At 34.1% G+C, this 14,476-nt stretch overlaps 1 long non-coding RNA gene across 1 annotated transcript in view; it reads right to left on the bottom strand.

Annotated features, from left to right (window-relative positions):
- The window catches only part of LOC122138927, a 29,392-nt gene continuing 14,916 nt past the window's right edge, over positions 1-14,476 (bottom strand). The window contains exons 5-6 of the long non-coding RNA XR_006155905.1: positions 843-934; positions 1-760 (exon numbers count right to left, since the gene is read on the bottom strand). This is a non-coding gene — a long non-coding RNA (uncharacterized LOC122138927). The remainder of the gene's footprint in view (positions 761-842; positions 935-14,476) is intronic.

Here is a 14,476-nt window from a genome sequence, read left to right as displayed (position 1 = left end):
AAAAAAAAAAAAAAGTCACACAGGTTTGGAATGACAAGAGGGTGAGTAAATGATGAGAGGATTTTCATCTTCACACTCTTATCATGTGTCAAACAAGAACAGACAAAATAGATAAATAGATTTTAAAATACCTAAGATGGTAGATGAACGATGTTGACCCTTTTTTGAAGAAAGATATTAACTGTTTCCAAAAAAGCCAAAGTACCAAATGATATCTGAAGATGTAACAAAGGGAACTCCATGGACACTGAACTGAGCCTCAGACATCCCAAGAACAGAGAAAAAATGTTTTATAGACATTTACTTGCACAGTTGGAGGTTCAACGGACATGCAGTACCAAATATAATGCCCAGGGGGAGCTGGCATTCAAAGTACAAAGTGATTCAATCATTCTAGCCAATGCAATGGTGCAACATGTATTTGTGATATGCCTTATTTCACAGCTAGATCAAGACGAAGCACTATGGATAAACAAATGTGACTGCCATTTTACAGAGTAGCACAACTTCATCCACATCCTTGTTGATCAAGGAACAACAAGGTTCCAAATTCTCACAAATCAGATTTAAGTGAAAAGTTCAAAGTTGAGGAGTTCACAGCATTGCTCTTGGAGCATAAAAAAAAAAAAGACAAAACCAGCAAAACATTACTTTTAACTTCCAATGTTCTCTCAGTGTCACCTGATTGCACAAGTGACTTGTGCATGAAGCAACAGGACTTCTTTTTCAATTTCCCGGAAAATGGCATTACGCAATAGACCTGCAAAGACAAACCCAACACGGAGGTCTTAGATTGACTAAAAAAAACACTGTTTACTGCAATTGTCCTTCCTTATACTCACCCCTATAGCCATTTAGAAAAACACATCCTGCTATTGGACTGCAGCAGCCCCTCCACCTGAGAAAGATTCTCTGCAATTGCCATGGAAACTGTCTGAAAAGAAACCATCAGCATTAATACCTGTTGCCATTTTCTCTCCCTGCTACATCTACTGTACATCCACATAATGGTCAAAACGGCAACAACAACAACAAACTCGCATTGGCAGGCAAAAGCTCCAGGCAGCTGCTGCACGCCAAACATATTACACATATTAGGATCTGCGTATGTGAGGGGGTGGGCCCTGCTTTAACACGATAAGCAAATGCTCCGATGCTGGTGGTACATCCATGCTGGTAAATCCAATAAATGTTCTTAATAGGGTAAAAGAGAACTACGTTATCTTGCTTGAAATTGGGAGCAGGCAAAATTATTCCCAAATGTTTTGATCATTATGCGAACACATAATATATCTACAGTATGCTTGTGGCATGCAGCTACTTCCCGAGAAGATATAGTTCAGGGTTTCACCGCCTCATCTCCCTAATAATGTGAAACATTCATCTAATGCTAAAGACAGAACTAGCCCAATCCTCCTCCAACAGCAGCTTTTATTTTATTATGATGGAAATGCACCTCACTGGAATTGGTTATTGGTTATTACTTTAACTGTTTACTTACTACATGGCACTCTGGAATACTTGATTCTGATTGGTCAGTTGTGGCATTCAGTGGTCATTGCAATGCTCTATCAAATTACTGGAACTTGCACTGGTTTCATGTCTCTCGTAGTGTATCACACCATGGACGTGCTCCCTCTTGTTTCATACAAATGCAGTTGATGGTATCTTGCACCTCATTTATCATAGAAAAAATATATACTGTAATAAAGCTGCTGTAGACTATTTTTGAGTACACTATTTTGATAGTCCACTTTAGACACTCCACTAATGGCTGAAATATACTATCTGAACAGATTTTTACAACATTAGGCATCATACACTTACCGACTCTGTAAATAGTGACAGAGGACAACTGGCCATCATACACTAAATGCTGTTTTATAACAAAGTTCGGGAGGAACAGTCGCAGTTCATTAACCTGATTAACACAAGTGGAGACCAATCAGTAATCAACTCACGCCAAGGTATAAATAACAGCAGAACCTACCTCTGGTTCATTGACAGGTTTCAGCATCCCTCCTCCACCCCCCATTTCTCCTCACTTATAGATCCATCTACTCTTACCACAACCGGGGGGAGTACTCTGGGTTCGGGCCACATCCCGAGCTCGGAGCCCTCCACCCGGACAGCACGCCAAATACGCATAAACTTACAGTATTAATATACGTAGATGTGAACTCGTGAAATGATTGAGGATCACAAACTTCCAGACTGTTAAGCTGTTCTGATCACAACAAACTCAAGGAGAAACTAGAAGAACTTGTTGCTAGAAGACACATGGCAAATGAAAACAATATGTGTTTTAGAATCAGAGTCTGAAGCTAAAAAAAATCTGAGTCGGTGACCATTATACACTACAGGATTTTCTATCAAATCTGTCAACTCAATTCTGTAGATTGGCTCTGACTTAGCATCAGCTTCTCAAGACAGTAAATCGGTGGAAAATTGGAGCAAAAATCATGTAGTGTATTCCAGCCTTAAAGGAATAGTTCACCCAAAAATGAAATTTTTGTCATCATTTACTGAACCTCGTGTCATTCCAAACATGTATAAGTATCTTTCTTATGTTATGTAACACAAAAGCAGAAATTATGAAGAACCAAACAGTTGTTGGTCCCAATTGACTTCCATAGTAAGGAAAGAAATGCTATGGAAGTCAATTGGGACCATCAACTGTTTGGTTACCAGCATTCTTCAAAATATCTTCTTAAATGATGACAGTTTTCAGTTTTTTTTTGGGGTCTACTTACACTCTAACTATGTTGACTATATTCATATCCATGTACAGTATTTATTTGTTTTGGGAGTAGTAGAGTAATAATTAAAACAACGTACAGACAGTACAAACAAAATTCAGGGTGTTCAGGACCATGATATGGAGCTGTTAATGACCGACTGACTGTACATGATCCCTGACATATTAAATCCTATAGGGCAGTGTTTAATATTTAGCATGTCCTTATCACATCCTTTATCAACTGATTTTAAGCAACTCAGTATGTAGGGACATATCCTTATCACTTATCTACACTCTCACAAAAATGTGCACAAACTGTACTTTTAGGGGTGCAACAGTTTGTCAGTGGGGCAGTACTCTTAAAGGGACATCTTTTGGCCTTATTTACCCCAACAGGTTTAAAGTAATATCTTTAGGGAACATATTACTACTCTGAGATACTAATATGTCCCTTTCAGACAAAGTTGTCCCTTCAAGGGTATCGTCTTAGTGACAAGCTCTTTTTTCTTACTTTCGGCCTGAAAGGCTGAAAAATATAAGGACACTTTTTTTTTTTTTTTTTTTTACACAGAACTTGCCCAGGACAATTAGTATTTAAAGGATTTATGTGCTCATAGGATTTTTTTTAACCTACATTATCTCATGTATTGCCTTCATTCTGTTTTTGAAATGCTAATAGATGGTAATTATTAAAATCAGCTAGTGGTTTGGGGCAATTTCAGAGCTCAGTGTGTGCAAGCATTTTGGCTTGGCGTGATATTACAAATGAGTGTTTTTGGACACAAGTACAAATGTCTCTGTATAGGTCAGTGATGAAAGGTCTGATCGATGGTGTCCACATGTCTCATCATCAAGGCTAAACTGACCAAAATTCCCACAGCTTAATAGCATACACAAATGCCATAATTTTCATTTGGGTATTCCAGTAGTGTAATATTTTTTTCATAGAAACCATCTCATAATGTGTTAAGGGTCCACAGATCTATTTGTTATGATCTGAGCTTTCAGTTCTCAGTAGCACTTTCATTTTCCAGCAAATGTGAGGTAGCTGCTTAAATTAAATGAACAGAATGCAGATGGTTTCATGAGAATACAAAATGACCTCTCTGCGTCCATCATGTTTATGAAAAATAAGCATTTGATTCACTCAATTATTTGAATATTTTAGGTTAGTAACCTTCCCTGCAAACCATCGGCTGTATCATTCTGATATTGCGCAAGCACAGCTGTTGAAGGGTCTGATTTGTCAGACAGAACTCTTGACTATATGGTTTCCTCGTGTGCGTAAAAAAATTCTAATTTTAAAAAAAATATAATTAGTTGGTGCTTAGGTGGGGAACCACAGTTCAAATCCAGCTGGTGTCATTAAAAAATAAATAAATAAATAAATAAATAAATAAATAAACTCCAGATGTTATCTACTTCCACAGTGCTCTTTTCTATTCTTTCAACTTCCTAATAATCCATCTGCTCAATTGATGATTTTTGAAAAAATGGGAAATGAAGGCTTGGGCTAAATGTCATCTGCATATTTTATCTAAAATTAAATTGATGTAAATTAATAAATATATGATAGACTATTTAAATAAAAAAATGTAGTCAATAAATAAAATAAATACAATTTTTAACTAATAAATGCTGTCAAACAATATAGTTTCATATTTTAAATAGTTTATTTTAGTTATTAAAATTATAAAAAAAAAAAAAAAAAAAAAATTCTCTATGACATCCATTTTGTAGTGCATTTTTTATTCATGCCTTTTTTATACCAAAAAACAGATTACTGTGCCAGTTTGTGTGGAACGCCATCTATCAAATGGAGGCTTGATCAGGTATATGGATCGATTCAATTCACTTCCATGCCCTTGTTTCAGTGACCTCCATGATCAAGAGCTTTGTAGTGTAGCAAACTCCATAATACTGTGAGCAGCTGTAGCTTCAAACACTTTATCATATCAGCTAAATTACACAGCAAAATTACTGGGTATCCAAAAAAACAAAAACAAAAAAAAAAACAAGTGCAGCCAATGTTGTAATGTTTTGTAAATACAGAAAATATATTCTCTTTGCCTACTGTGGAAAAAAGCACTGTTTGTATGAATGACATAAAAAAAAAAAAAAAAAAAAAAAAAACATTTTTAACTTATTGGGGTCCAAAAGACAACTAGTAAACTGCTTTTATTTTGAATTTAGATATTTTTTTAATGTATTAATAATAACAACATGATTGAAGATTTTTATTTATTTATTTTTTTATGTTGAAAAATTTACATGGATTTAAAATAATAATTTTGCTTTGACAACCGCAGTAAGTGACCTTCAGTGGAAGGCAAGAATATCTGACCTTCTGTAAAAAAGTTGTTATTGTCAACTAAAATTAAAACTAAAACTAAATTGTTTTTGTAAATTTAAATAAAGCTGAAATAAAATATAAAAATTAGATGAAAATTATTTTAGTTAACACTTCTTATTTTTATGTTATTTTTTAAAATGACTAAAACAACAACTGAGGAAATAAAATTAACGCTATATAGAAATACATTTTTAAAAAATAATTAAACGCCAAATGACTACAACTAAACCTGAAATTAAATTTTACACACACACACACACACACACACACACACACACACACACACACACACACACACACACACACACACACACACACACACACACACACACACACACACACACACACACACACACACACACACACACACACACACACATATAAAAGCTAATTAAAACATTAATGCTAAAATAATATTAAAATAACACTGGTCAGTATGTATTTGATTAGTGACCTAAAAATCTTATCTTAAACATGTCTTAGTAGTATTACATAATAACATTTCATTGTTTCACATTTTCAGTAAAAGCCTGACTGAGACTTTGAAGCCGACTGCATATATGTCTAACCAAGATGGATGGTGAATCTCATGAGCAAGAGCCAAGGCAGTGTCTCAACTACCCTAAATCTTTCTCTGTCCCCCTCACATCACCCCTTCCACACCAAGCAGCTTCAAGTCTGTCTATGGTGTGTGAATTAAAGAGACAAGGTAGAAAGGGACCATTTGAAGTTGATACATGTTGCTCTTGTGGAAACGCCACCCTTTTGCAATTTAGCATAGAAAAAAAAAAGAAAGAGAGAGGAATAGCAGTACAAAAAGCAGAATACATTTCCATTTAATCTGTCGATATAGAGTCATCTCTCCAGGGGAGCCTTTGATCTGAGATGCAAAGCTTTATTTCACTGTCAGTAGGTACTGTGTAATGCTGTCTGGATAGTTTGCAGTGAGATTCAGACAGGACACACACAGGAAACTAAAACTTTTTTTTTAAATACTCTTCCAAAATCCAAATAAAAAAGTCCTGTGACTTTATTTTAGAACAATACTAGATTCTAAAAATACCCATTTACATTAACAGGCAATACTGTACCAGCATGAGTCACCAAAAGCCTGTCAAGTAAACTGGCGATGGAAGATTGCCAGACTTTTTGTCTGTTTTTATCTGTGTTGTTTACACTTACAGTAATGGTGGTGGATGCTGCACATTGGTGGTGCTTGAGGGGAGACCCCCTGATATGATTGTATAGCGCTTTGGGTGTACAACAATACACAATAAAGAGCTATATAAATCCATCATTCATTCATTCAGTAATTAAATTAAATTAAAATTAAAAACACTTGGTCATCATCCAGTGTGAGGCTCAACAATATTGTGGTGTACTGTTGTACATGCTGCACTTATGTTAAATAGTTACCCAATGTTTATGTTAAATAGTTCACCCATGATTTTATCAGCAGTTTGAACACTCATTCTGATGGCACCCATTCACTGCAGAGGATCCACTGGTGAGCAAGTGATGTAATGCTACACTTCTAAAAATCTGTTCTGATGAAGAAACAAACTCATCTATATCTTGCATGGCCGGAGGGTAGTAAATTTTCAGTGAATTTTAATTTTGGGGTAAACTATTCCTTCAGTCTTGATGCTTTTGTCAGTCTTAAAGGCATGCTCAACTAGATATTTTACAAACTGTGATTGGTATCACCAAATAAACATGTTCATTCTACTAATCTAACATTATTTTATTGAACGAAGCCACATATATGGATCCACAGCGGCATTTCCTATCCTGATAGCATCTGTGACTCTGGCCATTGTTCAGTCATCTATTAATCCATTATGCACTGAGGAGCTGGTGATTGAACTTTTAACAAGGTCTGAAATCACCCAACTAAAGCCATAGCGAATTCCATCAAAAACGTAAATTGTCCTGAGAGTGGGAATATGCTATTTGTGAATGAGACATCTACCACAGTAATCTAAGCAGACACAATTGGAAATTGAATCGTAAATTAACAAGATGGTTTAGAGGCGCACAGCTTTCCAATGCATGTTGAAGCAACAAACAGCAATACATTAGAAACAGAAACAAATAAAACTCCATCGACCTGAAATCTTAAAAAAAAAAAAAAAAACTGTTTGTAGCAACTAACAGAAATAAAATGTAATAACTATGAAAAGCAGACAACTCTAAGCAGATATGAATAATAAATGTTGTTTTTTAAATTACATAAACGTATAATCATTATATATTATTAGTATATATTATAATAAATATTAAAGCACATATGAAGTATTAAAAATACATTCTATAAATGTTATGCCATTGAATATATTAATTTCATTGTTTAAATACAATAAAATTAAACCATTAATTTTATGAATTAAATATTACATGAACCTAAAAGGATGCAGCTTGTTCATGCATAAAATGTCTATACATTTTAGATATTTGTAATAACTTGTCTGTGGTAAGGTTGGAGCCCCATTATCTAGCATGGTTTTAGTATGAATATAAAACAAGGTAGCAGGAGGCAGCTGATAATTCTTTATGAAATTTGATGTATTCAGAAAATGGCCTTAATCAAGTCATTGTACTAGTTGTGCGTAAATTCTCATTCCTGAATTCTGAGAGGAGAATCTGCAGATTATTAATGAAGTGGTTCACGTATTGGTCACAGTATAACTCATGCATTAAATCACAATGTAAGCAATGATTCATGGCTAACATAATGGCATGAAAATTACCCACAAATCTATGTAATAGAAGAAGCACACTCTAAACGCTTTGCATGGGCTCTGTGGTAAATCAGAACGTGATATGTGAAATCTCTTCTCTTGCCTGGGGCATGAATAACAAGCCTTTTTCTTGACCCAGAATGTGGATGCTTATACAATATATATAAATGCCAACATGAAGAAAAAGATGCATGAAAATTATTAAAGTAGCACTGTCTGTACAGGAACAGCATCATGAAGCAATAAGTCATCCTCAACACAAACTGTCTGTTTTAAAGCTGAAGTTTAAAACAATATCTGATCCACAGCTATGCAGGTGTGCAACCATAAACTGGATGCTCCTGAGAACACTATAGTAATTTAACAATTTTAAACAGTTCAGTAAAGTTATAATACATTTATAATCATGCTTGCCTTCATTTTTGGGGGTAAACAGTATCTTGTATCCAAAGTTAAAAAGTACAATAGGTACAATAGGTTACAATAGATTATTATGTACAGTAATAATATAGTAACTTCTTTTTGATTGTGCTCTTTCACTAATGTTTTATTCCTAGAGGAAGTCACAATGAATTAATCAGTGTCTTAAAGGCATCTGTGGTTCTGTTCGTTTGCCACTGTACTGGATTGGTGTTGGATTTACAATAATAGTAGCATGTGCTACCATATGTTCACATATGTCTTTTACAATGTTTACTTGATAATCAGACATGTTCAGATGTAACAGACGGTGGTGACTGAAAACCATTAGCGGTCAAAGAAAGTGCTAAACTGTGCCATTTACAGCCAAGGGGAAAAAAAAAAGTGTTAGACGTGTTATGTAAGGACCTTTATCACTGGATAACTGAAGAAGAGTTTTTCCCAACATTGGAAAATCATTATGTTTGTTGTTCCCATTGCTATTTAACATTTAGTGTTATGGATTTTAACAACTACGTTCTATATTCAGGCAGAGATGGAATGGTATATCTTTATTTTTTGGTATGTTACAATAAATGGTCACAGATGGTCTAATTAAAAACGTATTAAACTGATCAGATATTCAGTTATTAAGATCCTAACAACAAGCAAGTACTTGCGCCTTGTCACATATCTACAGCCAAAGAAGTTCTAAATTAAATAAAAGTTAACATGAAAAAATATATTATCAATAAAATATAATAAAAAAGGTAATTCTTTATTTTAAAAAAAAACTTATATTTTAATGTATCTTACAGATACACTGACCTATATGTAAAATATGCAATATTAGTATTATTATTACTACTATTATTATATGTAATAATCATAATAATATTTTGTCATTATGTCATCTTGCCCTCCTCTATCATCTATTTTTGGTGTCAATCCTTTACCATGTCTGTCCCTGAATACAAAATAAACAAACAAAATAAATGTATATTATAAATTACTATAATATAAATTATTTTTTTTCTACACTAAATATTGCACTACAAGTTAGTATGCACTATATTTCTACTACATACATAATGTAGTGTGCAGCAGCATAATACACAATGACACATTTGTTAGTATCCATTATTTGTTAGTATCCATCATCTATAAAGGCCTTAAATGCTGTTTACTTACTGCACATTGTTGAGCAAACAAAACATTAACACAAATAAGCTGCCGCATGCACTGATGGGATGAGAAAGCATCATATCTGAAGGCCTGCCTGAAGCTTAATGTTTCACATGCTCTTATTAATTCATTTATGTTCTAAGTGCATTAAATTAGTAAAACCAAATACTCTAACTTTGTAATATGCTATCTAGATGTGGTGTAGGACAAATTAGTCAGAAAACAATGTGATATTGTGGTACATATTGTACCGCTTTGAAAGCACCTAGTAATAACCGATCCAAACTTTCAGTTTAAACTCATACGTTCTAGTCTCATAAAACAGAGGATTTTCCCCTCAAGGAAGTTCAAATTAAAGGCTCAGGTGAATTAGTACTGAACTATGTGTGATGTTAGCACTTCTTCTCATGTTCGTCAGCTCTGCTTTCACATCCCCCACAATATATAGTTATTCTTCTGGCATGTGCATTTGTATTCTGTGACTGTCTGTTTATGATGGCGTATCCTGGCAACCGTGGGCTGGCTGGCACCAGGAGAGCAGTGTGCTGGCAGAGGCGGCTCTACTGCAGCACAAGCAGAGAGGAGAGCACTTACCTGCACATGAGGTGCTGTTAAATACGCCAAAGTGTGCAACCGAGCTAGGGCTCTGTTTGCACATGGGTATGTTTAGCACATAGCCTGCACAAAGGTGACACACTGACTCTGGCATACAGTGCGAATGGAAAATGTGGCACTGGTGACAGCAGATGTGCAAATCTGGACCAATTTGCATCTCAATTCAACATGTTGAAGTGTGCTTTAAAGTATTTAACCAAGCACACATAATGTATGCACATTAACATGTTTGTAACTTTAAAGTTCAAGACTACATTTCCAAAAGTGGATTTTCTGCATCAATAACTTCAAAAAAAAGTTATGAAAGAAAAATAATATGAAATATTTAGGATTCTGCACAATTTCATAATTTGTAATACAAAGTGCAACATTAAAATGTAACTATTTGTAATTTTACTGTATACATTATTGTATAATAAAATGTAATACAATATTCATCACAAATTTAAATTCAATTAAAATGTAAACAAATTAAATTCAATCTATTTTAAATAAGCATTAAATAGTTAACAGGGTAGTTCAGATGTCTCCTAGTTGTAATGTTTTTTAAACAGTTTTTTTTCTTTTGTAATTGTTTATTATATTAACACAATACTTAATATAACATTAACACAATCATTTAAAACAAATGTATTCACATCAAATTATAGGCTTAATTCACTCCAGAATGACAATTTCCTGATAATTTACTCACCGCTATGTCATCCAAGATGTTCATGTCTTTCTTTCTTCAGTCGAAAAGAAATTATGGTTTTTAAAGAAAAGATTCCAGGATTTTTCTCCATATAGTGGACTTCAGTGGGAGCCAATGGGTTGAAGGTCCAAACTGCAGCTTCAAAGGGCTTTACACGATCTCAGCTGAGTAATAAGGGTCTTGTCTAGTGAAATGACCGGTCATTTTCTAAAAAAAGAAATAAAAATGTACATACTTTTTCACCTCTTCTTGCACCTGGTCTGCGTTGCGTGTCCACGACTTCACGCTTTATATAATCACAATGGAAAGGTCACGTTTTTTTTCCCTAGTAGAAGAAATATTTTAGGTTTCAAAAGATTTAAACATCCAGGATATACACATGAATGGACCATTTTAAACAATAAGTTGATACAAATACATTAATATGTGTCATTCAACATTTTCAACATACAACTTTTGATTGGTCCTCCTTCTCCACACTTGTAAACACTGGGTCAGTACTTCCGCCCACATCAAGTGTTACCTTTCCAATGTGACTAAGTAAAGCAAGACAAGCATTTGTGGTTAAAAAGTATAATTATTATTATTATTATTATTATTATTATTATTATTATTATTATTATTATTAATATTATTATTATTTTAAATGACTGATCATTTCATGAGATAAGACCCTTATTCCTCTGCTGGGATCGTGTAAAGCCTTTTGAAGCTGCACTGAAACTGCAATTTGGACCTTCAACCCTCTGGCTCCCACTGAAGTTCACTATATGGAGAAAAATCCTCCAATGTTTTCCTCAAAAAACTAACTTCTTTTTGACTGAAGAAAGAAAGACATAACCATCTTGGATGACACGGGGATGAGTAAATTATCAGGAAATTTTCATTCTTGAGTGAACTAATCCTTTAACTATATTATTGCAATGAGTTTTAATAATAGGGACAATTAATTGCAATTAATTACAGTAATCTAAAAGTAAATCTACACATGAATTTAGTACATTAATTTTGAATGTATTTTTTAAATATAAAATCCTTACCATATCTATTCACTGCATGTGCCCTCATTTAATAACCAACAATCCTACAGGGAGAATCTCTGCCCATGTCCTCATTCTTCTCCAATTAAAAAAAGCATTAACCACTGCAACCCAGTCACAGCCATAATTGTAGGGGTTTTACAAGAGCTTTACAGTCTGCATCCCCCAGGTAATGTGCAGCATGATGGTAACAGGACCAAACTACAAACTGAACTACAAACTGAACGGATGCATGAGCTAAAAGTGACGGACATGAGCTGGAATAAAAAATCTCAGAGAGCTATAGGCACCATGTACACTAAAATATTTATTGTGGTTTTTAATTTTATGCTTTAAGCTTTTTTTTATGCACTAAAAATCTTTTTATCTGCACTGTTTGTTCACTCTATCTGCCATGTGCCTTGCACTGCTTTTATTTAACCTTATTTTTATTTTATTTTTTCTATTATGTCTTTTTTACATTCCCTTATTGTATAGTTTTATCTTATATTTTATATTTGATCTAGATTTTTAGGCTCTACTGTTAGTGTTATCTGTATGCACCAGGGGTCTGAGAGTAACACAATTTCGATTCTCTGTATGTATGTACTGTACATGTGGAAGAATTGACAATAAAGCAGACTTGACTTGACTTGACTTGACGACTAATTTTGCTTCTTAAAATAATCATTTAAATATTCACTACAAAAAATTGTCTGTTTGGTTCCACACATTACAAATAGTTCTTTTAGCAGTGAATATAACTTAGAGCTATACAAAGCAGCCATATTAAATCTTATGCAGTTAATACTAACAAGCTTAAAATAACTTTTGAAAAATAAATAACAATAGCTACATAAAGTATGGGGTTACTGGGAAGAGGCGACTCATCATTATACTGACATTTTTCAGCAATTGCTCTATAATTATACCAACATATAGCATAATCTGCATGTATAGTAGCCCACTTTCAACCTGAGCACAGGTTCCACTCTTCACCACATTCTTAACCCCAAAATCTCCAACATAACAGATACTCTAAACCCCAACAGAATGTAAAATATGAACAACTGATTTTGCTCAAAAAATAACACATAACAAAAAAACTAAAACACAAACATTCTTTTTGGCAAAGTACAACAGAAATCTGGCAGAGATTTTATTTTTGTTAGCGAATTGTATTCAGTGCCGGCCTGGCTTTCATAAACAAGTGAATTTACAATTGAACAAAGCACAGAACAATGTGAACTTGCTTTAATGTTTTTCTTCTATTACCCTTTCCAATGATGTTTGTTTCTTTAGAGTGGTGCAAAAATGTAATTTTATTTTTTACTAAACTCTCATTTCTATCTCAAATCCTCTCTTAAATTACAATATTTTTGTGAAGGGTAGTTATATTTTAGCTGTTTCATGAGTTATTTTGTGTTTCGGAATTATTTTACAGATTTTTTCAGCTGAAAAGCACAAACACAGACACTCACACAATGCAATTTAATCAAAGAAAACTGCTTAAAAATGGGCTTTTATAGTAATTTTTCAGAGCTGTAATATGTGTAGATTCTAAAACAAGCCGTTTTGTCAATTGTGACAACATGCCCAACCTCATTTAGTAGATCATATATAGAACTAGTAGACCTTTTAATTATTAAAGACTCGCAGTCTAGTCTAGACAAGGCACCACACACATATTCCCCAAAGAAATTACAAAACAGATAAAGACCTGTGACATCTCTCAAACAGCTGTCTCTGTCGGAGAGACCAGAACATGTCAGATACTTCATCTCACCAAGTTCATGAAATGTCAGAACAACCTCCACTTCCAAAATGTAATCTCAGAATCTTGGTATTCTCTCAGCAATCTGTCAATCACAGCCATTGTGCCTGACAATGTCTCTTGTGTGCATCTGTACCTTGAAATCTTTCCCATCTTCAGACAGTAACCTCATGCCCCTCGTAACCTCAACAATATATGTTGGCATTGTTTCCTCAAAGAGTTTAATTTACCTTCTGATTCTCTGTCAGTTCACTTTATTAAGGGGACAAAAAAGAAAAGGCAAGGATACATTTATTGACCAGTCGTCTACCACTTCACAATATAACCACCTATCCAGCTCAATGCAGAGAGAAACAGTGATCCCTGTCTGAACCTCTCAAATTCAAACAAATGCACTTTTCAAATCTGCACATATTATACGTGAATGCAAACAAGGTCAATGGGTCTTGTCATTTCGTATGAAAAATTCCAAGAGTCATATACGACCAACATACTTGACAAGTGACCCAGAAGAGTTCCCATCTGCCTTTATTAATCTACTGGAAAGTAACGTGGTATTTCAGTGCTTTACATCAAAATCCTTATACAGTGCTGTGAAAAAGTTTTGGCCTCCTTTCTGTATTTTTTATTTATTTATTTTTTTGCATATTTGTCACACTTGAAAGATTCAGATCATCAAACAAATTTTAGATAAATGCAAGTAAATACAAAATGCAGTTTTTAAATGATGATTTAATTTATCAAGGGAAAAAAGCTGTCCAAACCTACCTGGCCCTATATGAAAAATTAATTACCCCCTCTTGTTAAATGATGAAAGAACTGTGATTAACCACATTATTTTAGAAGGCTGAGTTAAATTTCACTAGCCACACCCAGGCCTGATTACTGCCAGACATGTCGAATCAAGAAATCACTTAAAAAGAATCTGTCCGACAAAGTGAAGCATGCTTAAAGAT

Source organism: Cyprinus carpio, chromosome B11, assembly GCF_018340385.1.
Source record: "Cyprinus carpio isolate SPL01 chromosome B11, ASM1834038v1, whole genome shotgun sequence".
Lineage (NCBI taxonomy): Eukaryota > Metazoa > Chordata > Actinopteri > Cypriniformes > Cyprinidae > Cyprinus > Cyprinus carpio.
This window is presented reverse-complemented; position numbering and strand designations above follow the sequence as displayed.